Source organism: Rhinoderma darwinii, chromosome 3 (assembly GCF_050947455.1).
Source record: "Rhinoderma darwinii isolate aRhiDar2 chromosome 3, aRhiDar2.hap1, whole genome shotgun sequence".
NCBI lineage: Eukaryota > Metazoa > Chordata > Amphibia > Anura > Rhinodermatidae > Rhinoderma > Rhinoderma darwinii.
This window is the reverse complement of record NC_134689.1, coordinates 151,988,859-152,014,483: the sequence shown is the minus strand read 5'-3', so window position 1 is coordinate 152,014,483 and position 25,625 is coordinate 151,988,859. Positions and strand designations below refer to the sequence as shown.

General features: G+C 41.8%; 1 long non-coding RNA gene across 2 annotated transcripts in view; it reads right to left on the bottom strand.

The window, feature by feature from the left end:
• LOC142751137 (uncharacterized) overlaps positions 1 to 25,090 on the bottom strand; it is a 29,624-nt gene extending 4,534 nt beyond the window's left edge. Inside the window, exons 1-3 of one of the 2 annotated variants that reach the window (XR_012882719.1) lie at positions 24,876 to 25,090; positions 7,336 to 7,404; positions 5,171 to 5,255 (exon numbers count right to left, since the gene is read on the bottom strand). This is a non-coding gene — a long non-coding RNA (uncharacterized LOC142751137). The remainder of the gene's footprint in view (positions 1 to 5,170; positions 5,256 to 7,335; positions 7,405 to 24,875) is intronic. The other variant, XR_012882718.1, reaches the window with a different exon arrangement.
• Positions 25,091 to 25,625: the final 535 nt, after the last annotated feature.

The window sequence follows — 25,625 nt, the reverse complement described above, 5'->3', positions numbered from 1 at the left end:
CAGCATGGAGCCGACGTCAGGCTTGGCGACGATGATCATTATAAAAAATTGGCTATTGAAGTAGCTAAACGTAGAACGCCAGATATACAAGACACTCTGGCGACTACTATATCTGCCTCTTTGCAACTAATACAAAATGACATTGTCCAGCATGAAACACGTATAGATGAGACGGAAGAGTGCATATCCATGTTGGAAGATGATGCTGCTGATACACACAGGAAACTTCAGGAGCTATTAAGTGAGAAACAACGGATGTTAACTAAAATTGATGATCTAGAAAATAGGTCAAGACGAAATAACATTCGAATAGTGGGTCTTCCGGAAAACATCAGTGCCCTGCACTTGAACCAGATATGTGAATATCAAAGGTGCTGAATATGGACGGGCCCTGTAAAGTGGAAAGAGCACACAGGGTGCGACCAGATCGACAACATTTGCAGACCCATCCAGGTTTCAGTAAAAGAGCCAGACGGGTTATAGTGCGTTATCTGGTTTATTCTGACAAAGAAGCCTTACTAAGTTCCTACAAAACACGACAGGGTCCAACAAAGCTAAATGGAGTAGCAGTCATGTTGTTTGGGGATTATTCGGCAGAAGTTTCAAAAAAACGTAAAATGTTTAGCAGGATCTGTACTGCGTTTCATAAAAATGGTTTGAAGTTCCAGTTACAATATCCAGCGATTTTAAAAGTCACTACTCCAAGTGGCACTATGCAGACCTATTCTGATATAGTGGCATAGTGGTGTTCAGAGACCTGCTTAAAGAGGCTCTGTCACCAGATTTTGCAACCCCTATCTGCTATTGCAGCAGATAGGCGCTGCAATATAGATTACAGTAACGTTTTTATTTAAAAAAAACGAGCATTTTTGGCCAAGTTATGACCATTTTTGTAGTTATGCAAATGAGGCTTGCAAAAGTCCAAGTGGGTGTGTTTAAAAGTAAAAGTCCAAGTGGGTGTGTATTATGTGCGTACATCGGGGCGTTTTTAATACTTTCACTAGCTGGGCATTCTGATGAGAAGTATCATCCTCTTCTCTTCAGAACGCCCAGCTTCTGACGGTGCAGATCTGTGACGTCACTCACAGGTCCTGCATCGTGACGGCCACATCGGCACCAGAGGCTGCAGTGGATTCTGCAGCAGCATCAGCGTTTGCAGGTAAGATCGACTTACCTGCAAACGCTGATGCTGCTGCAGAATCAACTGTAGCCTCTGGTGCCGATGTGGCCGTCACGATGCAGGACCTGTGAGTGACGTCACAGATCTGCACTGTCAGAAGCTGGGCGTTCTGAAGAGAAGAGGATGATACTTCTCATCAGAATGCCCAGCTAGTGAAAGTATTAAAAACGCCCCGATGTACGCACATAATACACACCCACTTGGACTTTTACTTTTAAACACACCCACTTGGACTTTTGCAAGCCTCATTTGCATAACTACAAAAATGGTCATAACTTGGGCAAAAATGCTCGTTTTTTAAAAATAAAAACGTTACTGTAATCTACATTGCAGCGCCTATCTGCTGCAATAGCAGATAGGGGTTGCAAAATCTGGTGACAGAGCCTCTTTAAAGAGAGTGCACCACAGGCTATCAACGGAGAAATTCTTGACAAGGAATTGCAACCGAATACCTCTCTGGTGAGGGGTCAACTACCTAAAGATAAGAGATTACTTCAGACACCGCGACCTGTGAAGTAGCACACCTGAGTAGGACAAGAGACATGCACAGAGTATGGGTAGTGGGTGAGGAAGGATCATAGTTCATTTGTTTATGTCCAACTGGTATGCGCCTCATCTTAGGACAATGGAGTCATAAGAATTTGCTAGATAGCATATATGTGTATCTACGATATCAAAGTTATAATTTATTGTTGTTATGAGAACATATGGTATGTACTTGGTCAGATGTTTGATAATTATATCTAAAGGTGGATTCGAGAAAGTAACATGTCAGAAAAAAAGTGGAGTCCAGGGAGGTAATAGTGGTGAGCGGTGTGGACCCCTGAGGTTAAAGGGGAAAGTTGTAATATTTACTAAAAGTTTTGTTTTTTTGTGGAATGGCAGATATTACCGAAAATCTGAACTTGGCTCACAGGGGCAAATGTGTGTTATTCTTACCCGATTTGTTTTTATAGCAGACATCTTATTAAAGAGACTGTCACCACATTATAAGTGCCCTATCTCCTACATTGGCGCTATAATGTAGGTGACAGCAGTGCATAGTGACACTGCTATTTGACTTATACTGACATATTAACGTTACTGAAGTGTTTAGACAGTGAGTAGATATTCCTTTCAGCCAGGACGAGAAGTCTATTCACAATCCCGGCACTTCGTTAACGTTTCTGTGATACTTACAGCAGAGCAAAGCGTAATCTCGCTGTAACCGGTCATTTACAGCGTGATCTCGCGAGATTACGCTTGCTCTGCTGTAAGTACCATAGAAACATTACCGAAATATCGGGATTGTGAACAGACATCTTGTCCTGGCTGGAAGGAATGTCTAATCACTGCAGTAACGTTAATCTGTCAATATAAGACAGCACATAGTGGACAACACAGTGTCACTATGCACTGACTAAATGAATGGGGAGAAGTGCATGACGCAGATTGGTCAGCGTCAAATACTCCTCTGTACAACGCCCACTTGGTCTAAAGTAAAAACACGCCCAGTTGGGCATTAAGAAAGTAATTAGCATAAAGCCAAAATCGCTCCTAACGTGGAAAAAATTGAGTTTTTCTAAATAAAAAGCACTGCTGTCACCTACATTACTGTATAGCGCCGATCACATTATGTAGGAGATAGGGCACTTATAATGTGGTGAAAGAGTCTCTTTAAGCTTTACTCGGGGCATACGGATTACTATCATAGCCAGTTATTCTTCGTTATTTTATGAGAGTAGTGACCGGGAGGCATTTACATAAATTGAAAGCTGATTTAGCCTTGCTTCAGGAAACGCATCTTGAGGAAAAAGATTTCTTTCCCATGCGGAAATATTGGGTAGGAGAGGTTTATGGATCACCGGCAAGTCAAAAGAATAATGGGGTAATGATTTTGATACATAAAAATTTTGCATCCACAGTACGCTCGAAATATATAGATTCTGAGGGACGACTAATACACATCCTACTAGATAGTCAACTGGGAGAGGTGAGTATATACAATGTCTATGCACCTAATTCAAGTAATAGCACGTATTTTCAGGTTCTTCAATCTGCACTTTTAGCTAAAACTAGTGTGATGAAATTAGTGGGCGGAGACTTTAATTCAGTCATGGACACTGCTGAAGATCGAAAACGAAATATACCAACACAGTCTCTGGCTACAAATGGAATTTTACCTGATCTTTCACATGTCACACACCTAAGTGGTTGTTGGAGGCATATGCACCCAGATGATAGGGAATATACTTATTTTTCGCCACATCACAAATCTTGGTCCAGATTAGACAACATTTTCCGGAGTTCGCACTGATCATGCTCCAGTGAGACTAGTGTTAGCTGACACTCATCCCAAAGGGGGAGACTTCATATGAAAATTTCCGACCTTTCTAGCCAGTGATGAGGGTTTTCAAGATATATTAAAAGGTTGGTAGTTAAAATATAATAGTGATAATGCGGCGCATAGAACAGATCATGTGTTATATTGGGAAACGGCTAAAGCGGTCTTACGGGGGAGGCTTATAGCTTATGTTGCATACAAGAAAAAAGACATTTCAGAAGTATAGGGAGTATAGTGATCGTCTTAGAGGAGCATATTCTTCCTTCTTGGCTGATCCGTCCCCTGACAAACAAAACAAATGGGCAGAAGCTAAACGACCTTTTGAAACATGGTTAGATAGGAAGGAAATATTTGGTAGATCGATTTATGAAGCTGAACTTTTTCATTTTGATAACAAAGCGGGGAGGTTGTTGGCAGGGTTATCAAGAGGTTTTTGACCACACACACACAAGGTTAAAGGATCACATGGGACAAACACACACGGACCCTAGACGGATCAATGACATTTTGAATTTTTTTTTTTATCAGAGGCTGTATGAAAGCAGTCCCAGACCTTCTCAAAAGGACATCTAGGGGAGTCCATTTCTATCTAGCCTGTCTATGCCTAGCCTAACTCCAGAACAGCTGGAAGATCTTAATGCTCCAATAACTTTGGAAGAGTTACAATTCGCTATTAGGGATCTATCAAATGGTAAAGCGCCGGGACCTGATGGATATCCGGCTGAGTTTTACAAAATATTACAGGAACAGATAACCCCGACATTGTTGTCTTACTTTAACGCACTGTTGCCAGGTGCTAAAATACCTGCTGCGGCGAATACTGCATATATAAAGGTTTTGCCTAGAGCGGGGAAGAATCTCTCACAACCAGGTTCATATAGGTCCATTTCACTTATCAATCAAGACCTCAAACTGATATCAAAGATCATGGCAGCTAGACTTGCGACATTGATGCTTTTTTTTTTAGTGGGACCATCACAGGTGGGATTTATCAAGGGCAGAGCTGAGGTAACAAATATCAGGAAAGTTTTAGGGGTAATGGATGGGATTAAAGATTGGCCATCGCTATCCAACCAATCAGCACTTGTGCTATTAAATGCTGAAAAATCTATTGATAATGTTGAGTGGCGATGGCTGAACATGGTCTTAGATAAGTTTAATATACAGGGAAGATATAGAATGTATTTACGATCGCTGTATGCTAACTCCACTGCGGCAATTTGTACGTCAGGATTTAGATCCATGACGTTTGCTTTACATAAAGGAACACGGCAGGGATACCCTTTCGATCTATCGTTGGAGCCGCTGATTCAGATACTGGATCATGAGCGGCTGTTCACTGGTAAACGTGTGGGAAACTGAGGTGAAATGAGCTGTATTTGCGGATGACATTTTATGGTTTCTCTCACGCCCATCACAACATTTACAGAAGATCTTTGATTTGTTACATAATTATGGATCGTTTGCAGGGCTCAGGATTAATCCAAATAAAAGCGAAAAGTTTGTCGTACAACCATTGAAGAGACATAGAAATCCGGCAGACAGGTATTAAGGTTGCGAAAACTCATAACGTATTTAGGGATCCAGATAGGGATCACTATACAAATTAACTTATGGACCTCTTTTTCATAAAATTAAATTTGAACTTGATAAATGGGCAACATTACCTCTTTCAATGTTTGGTAGATGTCATCTAGTTAAGATGATCTCGTTTGCTAGGTTATTATATCCACTCCAGACTTTACCTATTCTCTTAACACATAAAGATGTCAAAGATTTTAATACCGCTATTTCAAAGTTCATCTAGCTGAATAAAGTTTAAGTATTTCATAAGCCAAGCTACAGGGTTATCATTGGCAAGGTGGGGTAAACATTCCGCACTTGAGGGATATAACATTGCCAGTCTTTTTAGGCATGCTTTGGATTGGATACATCACTCCAGTTACTATTCCAATTACGGACTTACGGAAAATATGACCTTACAGCTCTATTACATACTAAATTAGCATCTCTTCCGCGGCATGTTAAAAGTTCTATACTGTTGAGAGTAGGGATGTCACAATACCAGAATTTGGACTTCGATACCGATACTTCGTTTAGTATTGCGATTTCGATACCAATTTCGATACTTTGCCAATTCTTCCGTTTTCTGATGTGAGGCGCATGTGATGAATTTTGAACGCGCCTCACATTAATAGTAATTAACCCCATGTTTCTCAGTCATAATGGGTTAATGTGCGAGGTACATGATGGGGTTAATTACTATTAATGTGAGGAACATGGAGGTTAAATTCATCGCACCTAGCGCCTCACATTAATAAGTGATAGAAAGCAGTGTTTATTTCATTTTTTTACAGCGTACACATCATAAATGATGCAAAAAATAGTTGTCCGCGCCATTACTGAATGTGTGAATATTTGTATTGAGACTTATTTTAATGTTTATTGTAAAAAAGGTGAATGTGTATTTTTTTTTAAATTTAACAATACTTTGTTTTTACTTTATTTTTAAACTTTAATGTACTGACATATATCAGATATGTGCCAGTACATTAGCCTGTGGACGGATAGCACGCAGGCTGTTGTTAGGACATACCTAAGTATGCCCTAACAACATGAAATATGGTAAGACAGCCCTGGGGTCCGTCAATAGACCCTGGGCTGTCTGCCCATATATGGTATGGCCCTCGATCGCGTCACAGGAATTCCCTGTGACGCGATCCAGGGGCATCCCCCCTTCTCATTTTCTCCTGAATGCTGCAGTCCGCTGTGATCGCAGTATTCAGGGGAATAACGGCGGATATGAGAGGTTTCTCTAATCTCCGCCGTTATAGAGCGGGGCTGCGGCTGTGTAATACAGCCATTGCCCCGCTCCTGACAGGAAGTGCGTGCACGGTCAGCATAAGGAGGTGCGGCCGGCGCTGCACTAATGAGCGGCAGTTCAGGCACTGGAGACAGAACATGGAGGTGTTTTGTAGAGCGCCCACCATGTTCTGTCTTCAGTGCCGGCAATCATTAGTGCAGCGCTGGCCGCATCGCATCATCCTGACCCCGCGAACTTATCATGACTCAGGAGCGGGGCTGTGGCTGAATTACACAGCCGCAGCCGCGCTCCTATACATTCATGTATTACTATACTGAGCTGTGCGGCTGCGCAGCTCAGTATCGAAATACAGGAAATAGTGGTATCGAACCGTTTAGGGATGCACAGTATCGAAGTTTCGATGCACCGTGCATCCCTAGTTGAGAGACACTATTATGTGTTGGAAGGAGGTGAGGAAAAAACAGGGCTTATCGTATCAGTTGTCTAAATACTTACCTTTATGGTCCCATATAGATTTTACAGACGGGACTTCCAGTACTCTTTTTAACATGTGGAAGCAGTAGGGGATTAAAACAGTGGGTCACATATTGCATGACTCAGAACCTAGAATAAAAACATTGACTGAACTGGTGGGGGAGTTTGGGATCCTTCCGACTCACTTTCTCCAAAATATGCAAGTTAAATCTTTCTGTACAAAATTGGTAAGAAATTTGGAGAAAGAACTTGTAGACAATACCTTTGATGACTTTATTGGGGAAGAACCACATAGAAAGTCGTTATCTGTCTTATACAAAACAATCAAGGGTTTATATATACGGATAGTTCCGAGGGATCATTTTGCATATTGGAGGTGCATGTTGAATATACCAGACATTACTACTTACATATTGGAAGGTTGGAAGGCAGTGCGAAAGCATGTTCTAAATTTGGTATGGAGAGAAACTCATTTCAGACTTATGCATGCGGCTATCTATGCCTTAAACATACCACCGAATGCTAATAACCCACCTAGAATACATGCATGGCCGAAGTGCACCCAACCGCCTACCGATTTGTTTCATGGCATCTGGTTATGTCCTGAAACACAAAGATACTGGAAGATAGTTTAAGAATACATACAAAAACTCTGGGGTAGTACATTTCCAATGACTCCTATGTTTCTCCGCTTTCATTCAATGGCTTCGATAGATACGGACGAGGTGGGGTCCTTGGAGCTTGTGCCTTCACTAGTACATATAATATTGCTCATAGCCAAACGATGCATTTAAAAAAATTGGTTAGAGTCCAAAATACCATCATTAGATCAATTAATACAACAGTTGAAGGTTTGTCTGTATTCAGATAAAATGGAGGCAGCAAAGCATAGGAAAAAAAAAACCCAGCAGGCTTTTTCAAAAGATGGAAACCATTTATTGTGAGATTGTCCGATTCGGACATTGGGGATGTGATGTCAGGGTTTCAATATACAACATGGTATCTCACAGAAGGTATTAAAGGGACTTGAGGTAAATTAAAAGTAGTACTGTCAAGACGTTAGCTAGAGATGTACATCTAAAAGATGAGAAGTTTGATATGACAAGGTATAGGATTATAGAATAAGATCGTAAATGTCTGCCAACGTTAAAACTATAATGTATGCTTCTGTAAATTCTCAACGGCACAGATGTTTGTTTTCTCTGACTGTACAATAAAAATGTTTAAAAAAAAAAAGAAATATCCCTCATGTGGGATGTGGCCTCCTTAGAGGAACTTCTAAGTGAACACATGATCCCAGAAGGTCTCAGGTGGCAATTACAATTAAATGGAGAGAACGATCCACAAGATCTAGACACATGGGAGGAATTTCTGAATCAATGTGCTTACAAAGGCATACAATTTATCATAAATATAAGGAAGAAAGAAAGAGACTTAACGAAAAAAATAGAAGAGTACAAAGATAAATTAGATCCCTTCAAGTCCTTGGAAGACTATATTGAATTATCAGGACATAGTCAAAGGAAAATAAAAAAAGATTGAAAATGATATTAGAATAAACAAACATAGAAAGTATATTAAAAATGACTATGCAAATAAAACAGTATATAAAATAGCAAAACAAAACAAAAACAGATAGCTCACATGTCAACATGTTCTTAGAGGACAAAGGTGCACAGAAAACTATGAATTTCCCTGTACAGGGGTCTGACAATCGCTATAGGCAACCTGACCATACGTACCAGAGAAACTATCGAAGGCCGGATATAATGATGGACATCAACAGAAAATTCATGATCAGCCCTTTCACACTAGGAATGATTTCAGACTGCATGCACATCCCCAGAGAGCTTACCATCAAGCTCCGTATCAACAAAGGGGATTTAAACTCTTAAATAATTACCAATACTCTAGAGAAAATCAACATTCTTTTTTTCCCCAAACAAGGGATCTGACTCAGGGCATAAACCAAAAAAAACTTTCCCCATAACATTTTGAAGTCTCAGAACCGAGCTCAATACAGGGAGAATCAGATGCCGATGGAAAGGGCGACACCAACAAAAAGAAAACTAAGACGAGGAAAAAGGACAAAGAATAGAGATAGACAGTACCTCTGAAAAAACAGAAAGAAATTTAAATAAACGGGGGATATTTAATCTGAGCAACAAAATACTTACGGATGAACACTAGGTTACTAAATGAGGGCATCAAATTTGTGCCTACTCAACCCTTAAATAAATTTAAAACATATCGATGTGCACAAGTTTATCAGATCACTTAATCTCCAGAAACATTTTACAAACAGTGATAACATTGAAAAAAAAGGGAAACCCTGCCATGCGCTTATAGACCAGTACACACACACACACACACACACACACACACAAATCAGGATTTATACACTTTATTAGTAACAATCATTGCCTTAAAGAGGCTCTGTCACCACATTATAAGTGCCCTGTCTCCTATATAAGGAGATTGGCGCTGTAGTGTAGGTGACAGTAATGCTTTTTATTTTAAAAAAAACGATCTTTTTTTACAACGTTAGGAGCGATTTTGGTTTATGCTAATGAGCTTTCTTAATGCCCAAGTGGGCGTACTTTTACTTTCGACCAAGTGGGCGTTGTACAGAGGAGTGCATGACGCTGACCAATCGGCATCATGCACTCCTCTCCATTCATTTACACTGCACTAGCGATATAGTTATATCACTATGTGCAGCTTCATACACAAGCCCTAACATTACTACAGTGTCCTGATAATGAATACACATGACCATCCAGCCTGGACGTCATGTGTACTCAGAATCCTGACACTTCTGAATCTTTTCTGTGGCAGATAAGAATATGGCACCTGAACAGTCGAAGTTCATTGTGGACCTCATTAGGTTCAGTCTAGAGAAAAACTTATTTTGGTATGATTCGGTACACTATCTCCAGACCACCAGCACTGCGATGGGGGCTAAATTTGCACCTAGTTATGCTAATCTGTACCTGGCCGTCTGGGAAGAAAAGTATATTTACTCCAGTAGGAATACATTTCTAAAGTGCATTAAGATGTTTAAGCACTATATAGACGACGTAGTCGTTATTTGGGAAGGTAAAAAAGATGATTTTCTATCCTTTATTGAATATATTAAATGGCGATGAGTATAATTTGGTATTTACTTCAGAATACAGTAAACACAGCGTTAATTTTTGGGATTTGGAAATTTTCAAACAAAATGGCGAGATTTATACTAAAAATTACTTAAAAACCTACAGATTGTAACAGCTATATAGAACATTCTAGCTGTCATTTCAAACCCTGGCTTGGAGGAAACATCCCAAGGGGACCGTTTAAGAGGATTAAAAGAAATTGCACCAAAATAGAGGATTATGATGTACAATCGCAAATTAAATACCGGTTTATTGAATGTAAATATGATGAGCAGATATCAACTGCATTGAAAGATGTTAGAGAACAAACTCTAGTTGATCAAAGCGATATGACTCAGAAAGACAATGGTACAAATATCATCAATACTGATGACACAATTGAAAATAAAAAAACTAACTAAGTGTTCCATTTATCACTATGTATTCATCAGGTTCGTGGGCAGTACGCAAAATCATTCAAGACAACTGGCATAGTGTCAGAAATTATCCAATATTAGGTCCATTGATGTCCATTAACCCTGTCATTACATATCGGAGAGCACCAAACATAAAAGATAAGATCACCAATAGCTACATAAAATAGTCTGTGAAAGCCTGTAACGGTATAAAAGGTTTATTTTCCTATAACAGGTGTAAGGCTTGTACGGAGATAGGATATAGTGAAAGAAAATGTAATTTCAGCTCCTCCACGGATAGAGAGAATAAAAGAAATTATGACATTAAACAATTTGTAACATGTAACACCACAGGGGTTATATACCTATTGATATGTCCATGTGGTTATTTATATGTTGGATGTACAGCCCGTAAACTCAAAACTAGGATAGCAGAACACTGCAATAATATTAGGAAGGGCAAATTAGATCACCGTGTATCTGCACATTATGCCAAAATACATAATAAAGACCCGAAGAATACCAAATTTCTAGCTATCGAGATAGTTTATCACCATCGGAGAGGGGAGGACTACATTAAAAAAAATGTGCAGACAAGAGAGTTTCTGTATATACCAATTGAAAACGCTCCAACCCCTTGGACTTAATTCAGACTTTGAACTTAAGTGTTTTCTATAGAAGCATGGTTAGTCTTGCAAACATCTGGTAACAGTTTTTTGCTCAGTCCTTACATACTTTAGAGTGTAGTGCTTGCAAAGGTATAAGGTCTTTAACCCCTTCCCTCTTTGGCCACTTTTGACCTTCCTGACAGAGCCTCATTTTTCAAAATCTGACATGTTTCACTTTAACCGCTTCCCGACCGCCCACTGTATATTCACGTCGGCATTTGCTGGGCTCTGTGCAGTGCCGACGTGAATTCACGGTGGGTGTTAAAAGCGCGATCCGGGTGTCTCAGAGTAGCGCTGACACCCGGATCGTGCTGTTATCACCTGCCTCTGTTCCCGGAGATATGATCGGGACCTGATTAGTTCAGGTCCCGGTCATGTGATCGCAGGGAAAGTGTTGTAGCAACGAACTGGAAAGTTTGTTGCTATAACAAACTGGAAAGTTTGTTGCTACAACAAACTTTCCCGGGTACCGATTGCTGGTGCTGCAGTCGGTTATAAGGCAGAACCAGGGGCCATATAACAGCCCCCGGGTCTGCCATGCACAGCAGCCTATGAGAACCAGCCGGATGTTGGCTCTCATAAGCTTCCTGTCAGTGTGACTCTCAGCGTCACACTGACAGTTTATAATACGTTACACTACCTAGGTAGTGTAATGTATTATAGCAGCGATCAGTGCTGCCAGCCTTCAAGTAAAAAGTAAAAAATAAAATAAAAAAGTTTTATAAAAGTGTAAAAACAAGTTATAAAAGTTACAAAAAAAAAGAATGCTTTTTTTCCTATAATAAGTCTTTTATTATAGAAAAAAAATGAAAATGTTAAAAAAAGTACACATATTTGGTATCACTGCGTTCGTAACGACCCAAACTATAAAACTATAATATTATTTTTCCCGCACGGTGAACACCGCAAAAAAAATAATTAAAAAACAATGTCAGAATCACTTTTTTTTGGTCATCAACCCTCCCAAAATATAGAATAAAAAGTGATCAAAAAGTCGCATGTACCCCAAAATAGTACCAATAAAAACTACAACCCGTCCCGCAAAAAACAAGCCCTTACACCGCTTTTTTGACGGAAAAATAAAAAATTATGGCTCTCAGAATATGGTGACACAAAAAAATAAATAATTTTATCAAAGTGATTTTATTGCGCAATCGCCACAAAACATAAAAAACCTATATACATATGGTATCGCCGTAATCGTACCGACCCGCAGAATAAAGTAAAATGTAATTTATACCGCACGGTGAATACTGTAAAAAAAAAAAAAAAATACAAAAAACATTGTCAGAATTTATGTTTCTTTGTCACTTTGCTTCCAAAAAAATCTAATAAAAAGTGATTAAAAAAAATCACATGTACCCTAAAATGGTACCAATGAAAAGTACAGATTGGCCCGCAACAAATAAGCCCTCACACAGCTCCATTGGAGAAAAAATAAAAAAGTTCTGGCCCTCAGAATATAGCGATGCAAAATGTGCAGAGTGTTCCAAAAGCGGATAAGATCAGGCGCCATTTATCAGTGCGACACCGGCCACATATCTGCGAATTATTATTTATGTACCCCGTTATTATACCCTCTTATTATGCCCTGATGTACTCCGCACAGATTACATATACCCCCACATTATAAACTGAAATACCAGCAAAACCCCAAACAGAACAGTAACCAAACAAAATCTGCGCTCCAAAAGCCAAATGGTGTTCCCTCCCTTCTGAGCCCCACAGCGTGCCCAAACACCAGCTTACGTCCACATATATGACAATTTATATCCGGGAGAACCCGCTCAACATTGTATGAGGTATTTGTCTTCAGTGGCACAAACTGGGCACAATATATTGTACATTAAAATGGCACATCAGTGGAAAATTTTAATTTTCACTTTGCACCATCCGCTGCGCATTAACGCCTTGGCGCACCACGACTTAATAGCATGTCGTGGTGCGAGGGGTTATTTATGGAGCGGGCTCATGCGCTGCGCCCGCTCCATATTCTGCAGGTGTCAGCTGTGTATTACAGCTGACACCCGGGACTAACGGACAGGAACAGCGATCGCGCTGTTACAGGAGCCTGTAAAATGACATTATACTGCAATACATTAGTATTGCAGTGTATTGTACCAGCGACCTAATGATCGCTCGTTCCAGTCCCCTAAAGGGACTTTTGGGAGGTTTCCACTGTTTTGGTACCTCAGGGGCTTTGCATATGCGACATGACACCCGAAAACCATTCCAGCTAAATTTGAGCTCCAAAAGCCAAATATTGTTCCTTCCCTCCTGAGTCCTGCCGTGGGTCCAAACAGCAGTTTATTACCACATATGGCGTATTGCTGTAATCAGGACAAATTGCTTTACAAATTTTGGGGTAATTTTTCTCCTTTATTCATTGTAAAAATTAAACATTTCTATGTTTTTTCAGAAAAAAGTAGATTTTCATTTTCACGGCCTAATTCCATTAAATTCAGCAAAAAAAGTGTGGGGTCAAAATGCTAACTATACCCCTAGAACAATTCCTTGAGGGGTGTAGTCTTCAAAATGGGGTCAGTTTTGGGGGGATTCCACTGTTTTGCTTACTCCAGGGCGTTGCAAACGCGACATGGCACTGAAAACCAATCCAGCAAAATCTGCACTTCAAAATCCAAATGGCGCTCCTTCCCTTCTGAGCTCTGCCGTGGGTCCAAACAGCAGTTTAGTACCACATATGGGGTATTGGCGTAATCAGGAGAAGTAGCTTTACAAGTTCTGGGGTGCTTTTTAATCTTTATTCCTTGCTAATATTATTTTTTTTTATATTTTTTCAGAAAAAAAGTAGATTTTCACTTTCACAGATAAACTCCAATAAATATAGCAAAATACCTGTGGGGTCAAGATGCTAACTATACCCCTAAATAAATTCCTTGAGGTGTGTAGTTTCCAAAACCGTCTCACTTTTTGGGGATTTCCACTGTTTTGGCACCACAAGACCTCTTCAAACCTGACATGGTGCCTAAAATATATTCTAAAAAAGGAGGCCCCAAAATCCACTAGGTGCTCCTTTGCTTCTGAGGCCGGTATTTCAGTCCATTATCACACTAGGGCCACATGTGGGATATTTCTAAAAACTGCAGAATCTGGGCAATAAATATTGAGTTGCATTTCTCGGGTAAAACCTTCTGTGTCACAGAATTTTTTTTATTACAAATGAATTTCAGCAAAGAAAATAAAATTTGTAAATTTCACCTCTACTTTGCTTTAATTCCTGTGAAGCGCCTAATGGGTTAAGAAACTTTCTGAATGCTGATTTGAATACTTTGAGGGTGCAGTTTTTAATATGGGGTGATTTATGGGGTCTATCTAGTACATAAGGCCCTCAAAGCCACTTCAGAACTGAACTGGTCCCTGTAAAAATAGCCTTTTGAAATTTTCTTGAAAATGTGAGAAATTGCTGCTAAAGTTCTAAACGTTGTAACGTCCTAGAAAAATAAAATAATGTTAAAAAAACCATGCAAATATAAAGTAGAAATATGGGAAATATAAAATAGTAACTATTTTGTGTGGTATTACTATCTGTTTTACAAGTAGATACATTTAAAATGAGAAAAATCATAATTTTTGCAAATTTTCTCTAAATTTTGGTGTTTTTCACAAATAAGCAATGAATTTATTGACCAAATTTTTCCACTAACAAAGTACAATATGTCACGAGAAAACAATCTCAGAATCGCTTGGATAGGCAAAAGCATTCCGGAGTTATTACCACATAAAGAGACACGTCAGATTTGAGAAAATGGGGCTGGTCATGAAGGTCAAAATGAGCTCGGTCTTGAAAGGGTTAAGTGGTAATAACTTCTGAATATTTTTATCTATCCAACCGATTCGGAGATTGTTTTCTTGTGACACATTGGACTTTGTTACTGGCAAAATTAACAACCCCCATATGTCTACTTTAGATTGGCATTGTTTTTTGAACATCCCTTTATTTTTCTAGGACGTTACAAGGCTTTGAACTTTTTTACAGGGGCCAGTTCAGTTGTGAAGTGGCTTTGTGGGTCTTATATATTAGAAACACCGGAAAAGTCACCCCATTTTAAAAACTTCACCCCTCAAAGTATTCAAAACAGCATTTAGAAAGTTTCTTTACCCTTTAGACGTTTCACAGGAATTAAAGCAAAGTAGAGGTGAAATTTACAAATTTCATATTTTTTTGCAGAAATTACAATTTTTAATCAATTTTTTTTTAATGTAACACAAAGCTTTACCAGAGAAATGCAATTCAATATTTATTGCAGTATTTTCTACAGTTTTAGGCAATATCCCACATATGGCCCTAGCATGCTTATAGACTGAAGAGCCGGCCTTAGAAGCAAAGTAGCACCGAGTGGATTTTGGGGCCTTATTTTTATTAGAATATATTTTAGGCACCATGTCAGGTTTGAAGGGCTCTTGCGGTGCCAAAACACTGGATATCCCCAAAAAGTGACCCCATTTGGGAATCTACATACCTCAAGGAAATTATCTAGGGGTATAGTGAGCATTTTGACAACACAGGTTTTTTACAGAAATTATTGGAAGTAGGCAGTGAAAATGAAAATCTAAATTTGTAAAGCAATTTCTCGCGAGTAAAACAGGTTGTTTGCAGAAATTATTGGAAGTAGGCCCTGAAACTGAAAATCTAAATTTTTTTCAATTCAATCTGTTCGCTAGGAAACTAGCCCTAGATAAACATTTTAAATGCATTGCGCACGACTGTACTAGTCAAAATCGTGAGGAAGTTAATACACTTAGGGACCTTGAAAGTCTACTCTAGGAAAATGAATTTGGGGCCACCACGGTTGTTGGCCCCCTTTCTTCTTTGCGACCTAAGTCTAAGCTCACTCCTCCTTTCTCACAGTACAGCCACGTTGACATTTTTGTCAAGATGGTGTGCAATGATCTGAAGAAACTTAGAGGGGACAGATCTAGGATCTTTGGTAACCTCAGTGGTAGTGAAAGAGTGGCACTGGATGATCTGTGCAGAAACGAGGAATTGGTTTTAAAACCTTCCGACAAAGGAGGTAAAATAGTGATCATGGACTGTGACGACTGTCGCCATGGTCCATAGATTACTTGATGACAATACTACTTATGCCATTCTTAGGAGTAACCCCACCGACGGTTTTCTATCGGAGTTATATGCTCTTCTTGCTAGTGCTAAGAGGAACAAACTTATCACCCCGGATGAATTTAAACGTTTATATAATTCGACCCCAACTCTGTCAACATTTTATGCTTTGCCAAAAGTTCATAAGGCCACTCGTCCTCTCCCTGGCAGGCCTATTGTATCAGGGAATGATAACTTAACGCAGGGTATTAGTCTCTATGTGGACGAAATATTGTTACCTTTTTGTTTCTTCCTTGTCCCCCTACCTAAGGGACACTAAGGACACTGTCACCAAGATCCAAGAGATCCATGTCAGCCCTACCACCATGTCAGCTAGTATAGACGTTGAATCATTATACACTAACATTCAGCACAATTTGGGTCTTACTGCAGTACAATATTTTTTGAGCACCAAAGGCACCCAATTCCAAAATGAATTTGTTCTATTACTTTTACGTTTTCTGCTTACACAATTTTTTTGTCTTTGATAAAAATCATCATCATCTAATAAAGGGCACAGCCATGGGCACTGTTTGTGCTCCCACTAATGCAAACTTATTTTTAGGGTGGTGGGAAGACACTATTGTTTTCACATATTTTTTTTTTTTTCACTTCTCACATTTTATTTTGGGGAGATACATTGATGACATCCTCATTCTTTGGGATGGGGATGCCAATATTTTCACTGATTTCATGTCTATACTTAACCATAATACCATTGGAATGAGGTTTACTCACGAGATACATGATCAGGAGATCAATTTTCTCGACCTCAAGATCTCCCTGGACCCTGGTGGCAGTGTCCAGACTGACATTTTTCGCAAAGCAACAGCTACTAAGTTTCCTCCATTGGGAAAGCTATCACCCACCTGCCCTCAAAAAAGGAATCCCAATAGGCCAATATCTTAGAGCCAAGAGAAATTGCTCTAATGAACAATCTTTCCAAGTTGAATGTGATGGCCTTTATCATAAATTCCTGGCACGAGGATACCCCAAAAAATGGTTACATAGGGCCTATGCCAGGGCCAAAGCATCTGATAGACTGTCTACTTCTAGACAAGGGAACCAAACATGTTGCGCCCAGATCATCCAGTGCCATACGATGTGTAGGTACTTTTGATGTATGCTCTCCTCAAGTCACTGATATTCTATGGAGACATTGGTCTATACTCACTGCTGACCCTGATTTGAAAGACGCAATCTCAGCAAGTCCAAGCATCACCTATCGCAGGGGGAAAAACCTGCGGGAATTTTCAGTACACAGTCATTACTCCAGACGATCTAGTACCCCACACAGCTGGTTAAAATCACCAGTCAAGGGATCTCATCCTTGTGGCAGATGTTCCTTCTGCCCTCTTATGCCAACAGTTAAGAATTTCATCAACCCAGTGGATGGCAAACTATATGAGATTAAACAATTCATCAACTGCCAATGTAGTGGAGTTATATATATAGCAAAATGCCCATGTCCTAAGTTGTATGTGGGCAAGACTGTCCAGGAATTGAGGAGACGAATTGAGGAGACGAATTTCCAAACATCTCAGCACCATCAATAATAAAGAAGATACCACCCTATCAAAACATTTTCATAAGTTTCATGGGGGTGATGCTCGATTACTTCAATTCTGGGGTGTTGTCCAGATAAAACTGGGTCCTAGGGCTGGTAACCTAGATCGGAGACTCCTACAGGAAGAGGCACGGTGGATCCACCGTCTTGGCACTGTGACCCCACAGGATTTAAATGAGGGGTTCACCTTCACTGCCTTTCTTTGATTTTAAACCTCCCTGATGCTTACACTGGTCTTTTCCTCATATATATTCCCAACATATATAACATAATTGGATAGTTTAGCCCTGTGCCTCTTTAAAATGTTGAAATAATGGATAGTTTTCGTAACTATATACAAGTCTCTTTTGTTATCTCAAGAATAAGTTATTACATAACCTCAGACCACATCATTATGGCAGCCCCTCTTCTCCTCTAAATACCTTGGACTCTGTATTCATTGGGCAAGTTTTTATCCAGCCCAGTGGACCTATAAATCCCGTAGCCCTGCAGCATTCACCCCTTAAGTAAAGTGGAGACCATACACACTTTCCTTTTAATTTGCAATCACACAGTATAGTTTTGGTAGCTGCCCGCATGCTGTCCATTTTTTGCTGTACATGACCTCTTATTGGGGCATCATATATGCTTGGCCTTTACACCCATTGACCTGACTATCCAGTCAGTTCAAAATTGATCCTCACTTACTTGGACAGGTCCGAAGAATCTATACCCTATTCACTCTATGTCCTGTTATATAAAATTCACGCATGTGCGGACTCAATCTGTCTACATCTATTCTACCATACTTACCTGCGGTGTCCTGCTACCCTTTTGTGCAGTGAAACTAAGGGCAGATTCACACGAGCGTGATTTGGCAGCGTGTAGGCCGCGTGGTTTTCGCGCGGCACGCAATACCCTATAGAAGTCTATGGGGCAGTACACACAGTCCGTGTATTTTGCGCAGCGTTTGTTCGCTGCGCAAAATACGCGACAGGTTCAATAACTCTGCGTATTTCACGCATCACGCACCCATTGAAGTCAATGGGTGCGTGAAAACCAGGCAGGTCGCACGGAAGCACTTCCGTGCTAACAGACTGAAACAGCGCACGAGCTGTCAAAAGGATGAATGGAAACAGAAAAGCACCACGTGCTTTTCTGTTTCCAAGCATCCAAACGGAGTGTCTTTGCGAGGAGCGAACCCGGACAACCGAAGCTAACTTCACCGGGTTCGGCCAAACTCGTTTTGGCCGAACCCAGCAAAAAAATTTCCGGTCCGCGATGTCGGGAGACATTCACTGTGCATGGTGCTGAAAGAGTTAAACTGGTTCAGCACCATGGACAGTGACTTGCGATCCCAAAATACATGAACCTTTAAAAAAAACCGAAGTTCTAACTTACCGATTACTCCTGTCTCCTTCCTGCAGTCCGACCTCCCGGGATGACACTTCAGTTCAAGTGACAGCTCCAGCCAATCACAGGCCAAGCACAGGCTGCAGCCAATCACAGGCTGCAGCGGTCACTTGGACTGCCGCGTCATCCAGGGAGGTGGGGCCCGATGTCAAGAGAGGCGCATCACCAAGGACACGTCACCAAGGACGCGTCACCAAGGCAACGGCAGGGAAGTTCTCGGTAAGTAGGAACTTTATCTTTTTTTTTTACAGGTTTTTCGCTGTTGTGTTCGGCATTCACTGTCGAGGGTGCTGAAAGATTTAGCTCTTTCAGCACCTTGGACAGTGACGGGCGTCGACAAGCCTCATCTCTATGATGCCGGCTGCGCGAAAATCACGCAGCCGCGCATCAGACACGCATGACACACGCAGCTGTCAAATGGTTTTTGCGCTCGCAAAACGCCGCGTTGTTTGCGCGCGCAAAAACGCAACGTTCGTGCGAATCTGCCCTAAGTCCGATATTTCAATGATGCGCAGGCGCTAAAAGCCTGCCTTACTTTTGCATCATAGGAGGTTTTTACAAGAGGTGGAGATTTCTCGGCGCGCCGCCATTAGCCCCATTTCCCCTGAGGACGCTACAGCAGTAGCGAAACATGTCGGGGGGTTCCTCTCATTTTTTAATTCCTGCTGTTTGCCTGGCATACTATGGTACACACTCTAACCATTGACTGCTAGGATAGCGGTTTTCACGTTGGTCCATGGGTGTGTCACACCGTTTCACGTACAGTAACCTTGCATTCGTTTACCTGGCATCTAAGCAGTGACAATTTTAACTTTATGTGTGGTCTGTCCTCTTTGCTACATATAGCACATTAAAGAATTTACTTTACATTTATTTATTTTCTCTTTCATGGTAGTTGGAAAACAGGGTCATTTGCCTACTGGCAATTAGTTGTTATTTGTGTATTGTGCCCGCCAACTACCCAGGATCTTTGATATTTTTGCTAGTATTCTATGGAGGTCATCACACCTCCGATATTCTCCATGTATTATTCAATACACAGAATATTCAATCAATTGCGTATAAAGGCTAGGGCTACACTTGACTTTCTGTAGTGAGACGTTTCCATTTTTAACTTCCGAGCTACAGTCTAGAGCAGCGATTCCTACCCACAGGTGGACACAGGGAATAGTGGGCGAAAAACCACACCGAATCGTGGAGCAGTTTTTTGCCCAGAATGTCCACTAAAACTACTGAGCATTCAGCTGACCTGCCTCCTGGGATGACGTTTTATCCCAGGAGACCGCTGCGGCAGTCACATGAGATGAAGCGTAATCCCAGGAGGCCAGCCCTCTGACATCATCCAGGCCGTCCTCCTGGGATGACATTTCATCCAATGTGACCTCTGCTACAGCCTGCGATTGACGGCAGCGGTCACATGGGATCAAACGTCATCCCAGGAGGCCAGCCTAGAAGAAGAAACAGACTTCTGAGCAAGTATAAAATATATTTTTTTCTGAGTCGCGTTTTATGTGGCGGAATTGCTGAGATACCGCCGCAATAAATGCAACAACTGCTATTTGTTGTGGGTTTTACCTCCCCATTGAATTAAATAGGGAAAACACGCAACAAATAAGAAGCGTTTACACAAATTTAATTGACATGCTGTGGAATAAAACTCTGCACCGCATGTCAATTTCTGAGTTATTTTGCGCTATTTACGCACCGCGTGGATGAGATTTGTTCTATCTCATCCACTTTGCTGCTACTGTATTATGCTGCAGATTTAGATTTTTCGCAACTAATTCTGTTGTGCAAAACCCGCAGTATTTATGCAACGTGTGAACCGACCAGCAAAACCCCCCCCCCCCCCCCCCCGCCGATGCGTGGAAAAATGGTCTTGCATGAAATTGGTCCTTGGATAAGGAAAGGTTGGGGACCGCTGGTCTAGAGGAACACATTGTTTGGATTCATACGTCACATATCGGTTGCAGATTTTAGTGCAGCTTTTTTAAGCCAAAATCAGAATGGGATCCAGGAGGAAGGATAAGTGCAAGTTTTTCCTTTATATTTCCCATTCCTTTAGAAACCACTTCTAGCTTTGGCATCAAAATCTGCAACAAATCCGCAAAGCCTGAATCCAGTCATTTAGTTGCATGCTAATGAGTGCTCTCTTGTGAATTGCCGCTGTCACCCAATGTCAGCCTAATGTATTGTATTATATAATTTAAGAAATTATTTAGTGTGTCAAATGTAACAGTTCATTATAACAATTTATAGCCTCGTGCACACTGCCATATTATAAATCAGTCATATAGAATCCATAGAAATCTAGGGACCCATAATGTACCTCTGATTTCATATGTAGGCATATGGAACTTATTTCCCTTGGAATCATACAGAACCTGAGGGGGAAAAAAAATAATTATTGTGACATGCTCCATGGATTGCCGTATTATAGAGGTGTTCTCCCCTAGAAGCACTGCTTGTTATGGGAGAAAACGGTGCGTTATTGAGTTTACCATACGGAAGCACACGCAGTCCCTATAGCTCCGTAACATGGAACTGCAGGGTTTCTGCGTGCTGCCGTACTGGCTATATGTACACCCACCTATTGAAAAACATTTGTGCCTACCTAAATAACTAAGGATAGGTTCACATTGCATTTTGCAGGCCCATTTTAAAACAGTTGATTATGTCTACCTTCAAACTGCAAAAAAAACATGAGGGTATGTTCCAACAGGGTGGTTACACTGTGTAAGATTATGCAGCGTATCAGTCTTAAAGGGAAGTTGTCATGAAATATTTTTTATTTTATTATATTGCTTTTAATATGATATTAACATAAATTTTATTTATTTGTGTTCTTGTGTTATACTTTTTACTTTTACTTATGGGGCTGCCATTTTTTTTCGATTAACGACACATACAGAGATGGAATACGGCACATACAACCCCATAGAAAATGCGAACAGGAGCCGTTCCTTTCTCTGCAGCGTACGCCGTCTGTGTGGGAACAGCGCATGGGCCGCTCCCACACAGACCAAAAATAAGCTCGTTCGCAGAGCGAAATCCAGCGCCATTTTCATGTGGACCGGAGGCCGCTGCCGGACAGTAAGATGACGACTTCCACTGCTTCCGGCCATATGTTCAAGGAAGCGAAGGCGCAACATGAATCAGGAAGTGCCGGCATCACGGCACATACCAACTTTGTATTAGCGCGCTGCGTCAACTAAACATGCACCAAAAAAAGACACCACGGATTTTACCTGCAGCATTACCTTCGTTTATCTGCGGTTTTGATGCCGTTTTTCTGCACCAAATTACGCAACGTGCGCATGTAGCCTGAGGCCGGGCTGAATGGACAACAGAAGAATGCATCGCTATGACAACACCTGGGGGTAATAATTCACTTTTTTCTTAATTTTAAACAAAAAAATATATAAATATTTTTTTCTGACTTGGGATTTTTGCGGCAGAATCGCAGCTTCTCTGCCGCAACACTTGCTCTGTTGGGGGTTTACCTCACCATTTAATTCAATGGGAAAAACTTGCAACAAAAGAGCATGTCAATTTACGCTGCAGATTTAAAAAAACGCACTGCAGATCAATTTATGAACGGTTTCCTGGCTGATTATTTTCTGCTGTCCGTGGCTCAGATTTGTTCAATCCTCATCCACTCCGCTGCTACTGTATTAATGCTGCAGGAACGGGACCATGACCGACAAAAGTAAACCATAGGTTTCCGTTTCTGACTTCAATGGTGACGGATTCGGTGCCAATGGTTTCCGTTTGTCTCCGTTGTGCAAGGGTTCCGTCAAAACTACGGAACCCTTGCACAACGGAGACAAACGGAAACCATTGGCACCGAATCCGTCACCATTGAAGCCAATGGTTTCTGTCAGTCAGGGTCCCGTTCCGACGGAAAGCTCAAACGGAACAGGACCCTGGCGCAGATGTGAACGAAGCCTAACTGGGATCTTTCTCAGGCCCCCAATATGACTGCGCTTTTAATCCAGTTGAGACTGCAGTATCCTGAAGTGTGACGATTATACCAGTGGCGTAGCTATAGGGGGTCGCAGTTGCGACCGGGCTCACAAGCCTGGGGGGCCTGTAGGGCCCCCGTTGCCACGCAGCGCGCTAATACAAAGTTGGTATGTGCCGTGATGCCGGCACTTCCTGATTACGGGCATGGTTTGTTTAGACGTCACAGTCACATGGTACACTCAGTGTACCATGTGACCATGACGTCACGAGAGGGGGCGTTCCAGCCACTGTGGAAGAGCCGATGCGGAAGAGCATGGAAGACTGCAGGTGAGCTGCAGAGGGGGCCCGTAATGTATGTGTTGTATTGTACTGTCTGTGTTTGCGGTGGAGAGAGGGCCATTAAATTACAGGCCCCCCTCTCCTCTCTCCACCGCAAACACAAACTACACGTCACAATACATTACAAACTGTGGGTCGCACTCCCCCTGGGGGGGTCGTGAACCGCTCACCGAGGTCCTGCTTCCAACTGTATTCGCGTCCTCAGGACGCAGATCCAGTTGAATTTAATCCTGGAGCAAGGAGCTGAGGGCACCTTTCTCCAGCATTCACTGCCGTGAGCCATTAGCGGCTCGGCACAGACAGGCCCGATTTAGTCACTCATAACGCAGGGCAAAGGAGCAGATGGATCTCCTCCTCCACCCGTCGTGGGAACGGGGATAGGTAAGTAACTTTATTATTTTTCTATTATGCACATATGGAGGAATTATACTGTATAAGGGGGGGGGGGCTGATATGGTGGCAGCTATGAGGGGCATTACTGTATGGGGGGCAGATATGGTGGCAGCTATGAGGGACATTATACCGTATGGGGGCATTATACTGTCGGGTGGGGCTGACATGGTGGCAGCTATGGGGGCATTATACTGTGTGGGGCAGCTAAGGAGGGAATTATACTGTGTGGGGGCAGCTATGAGGGGCATTATATTGTATGAGGGCATTTATGGGGGGCATTATACTGTATGGGGCCACTATGGAGGCATTATACTGTATGAGGCCGCTATGGAGGCATCATACTTTATGGGGGCATTATACTGTATGGGGCTGCTATGGGGGGCATTATACTGTATGGAGGCATTATACTGTGTGGGGGGTAGCTATGGGAGCATTATACTGTGTGGGGGGCATCTACGGGGAGCATTATACTGTATGGGGGCAGTTACAGGGAGCATTATACTGTGTGGGGGGCATCTACGGGGAGCATTATACTGTGTGGGGGGCATCTACGGGGAGCATTATACTGTATGGGGGCAGCTACAGGGAGCATTATACTGTATGGGGGCAGCTACAGGGAGCATTATACTGTATGGGGGCAGCTACAGGGAGCATTATACTGTATGGGGGCAGCTACAGGGAGCATTATACTGTATGGGGGCAGCTACAGGGAGCATTATACTGTATGGGGGCAGTTACGGGGAGCATTATACTGTGTGGGGGCGGCTATTTGGGAAGTATATTGGGGGGGCTGTTGGGCAAGGCGGCTGGCCATATGCTTATCAAAACGAGGACTACACAGCACTAGATTCCACAATAGTATATAGTCGTCCCAAGACTTCGAGTAAATAACCACAAGATGGCGCCAGAATATACAACTAGTGACAGACAGGACCGTGTTACAACAAACTGCACGTCCCGGCAGTGCAATCTATAGACACAAATAAAAAGCTAAAAGGCACAGCTCGATAGCATAGAATGAAGTACCATGTGAAAGATATGCAATACATATAGAACAGGCGCCATGGAATTACATACAGCGTGAATTAAGTGGGAGTATAGCTCCTGTACAGTTGGCATTGTGTGGATTAACTCCACTAGCAGCCTGGTGTTTAGGTCGAGGCCTTCGGGCGGGAAATTCTTTCTCAGCAGCGCCCTTTCTGGTGTCAAAGGAATCGACGTTGCCACTGCTAACACTTCCTGCAGTCATCTGCGGCCAATGCTATTGATTGTATCCATCTCCATTCGTTCGCAGACCCTGACGCCGCTCTGTCTAGCGGGGAGGAGTTTCGCCATGAAAGGGAGATTGGGGTGGGGGGGATGTTAATAAACAAAACGCTGAGAAAGAGGGAAAGTTGAAAAAAAAAAAAAAAAAAAGAGGAGGGGGAATCCCCCAGACTGCCACCTTCTTTGGGGGTCTAGGTGCTATTTTTTTTATGAATGAACTGCATGTCAGTGACAAGTTATTAAGCGTTGTTAGTGTTGTGGCGCTGGGGAAGGGAGAGGCCAAAAGCCGTCTGAGGTAAAAGGTCCTTTTATGTAAGACACAGGATACACTTAGCTATACTTGTGTGCACCAAGGTAATGGTGTAACGGAATGTAATGTAAACTTTGCTGCGGAGCGCCGTTTAACCCTGTTGTAGTGAGCAGCCTCCAGCGGCGCCATGCACAGCCCCCTCCTTCCCCATCACCGAGGTTAAATTAGGTAATGCAATTATATCCGCCTTCCTTTCACTCTTCGACCTCTCTGTGCTTCCCGACATGCCAGAGAGCAGGCGTCTATCGCAC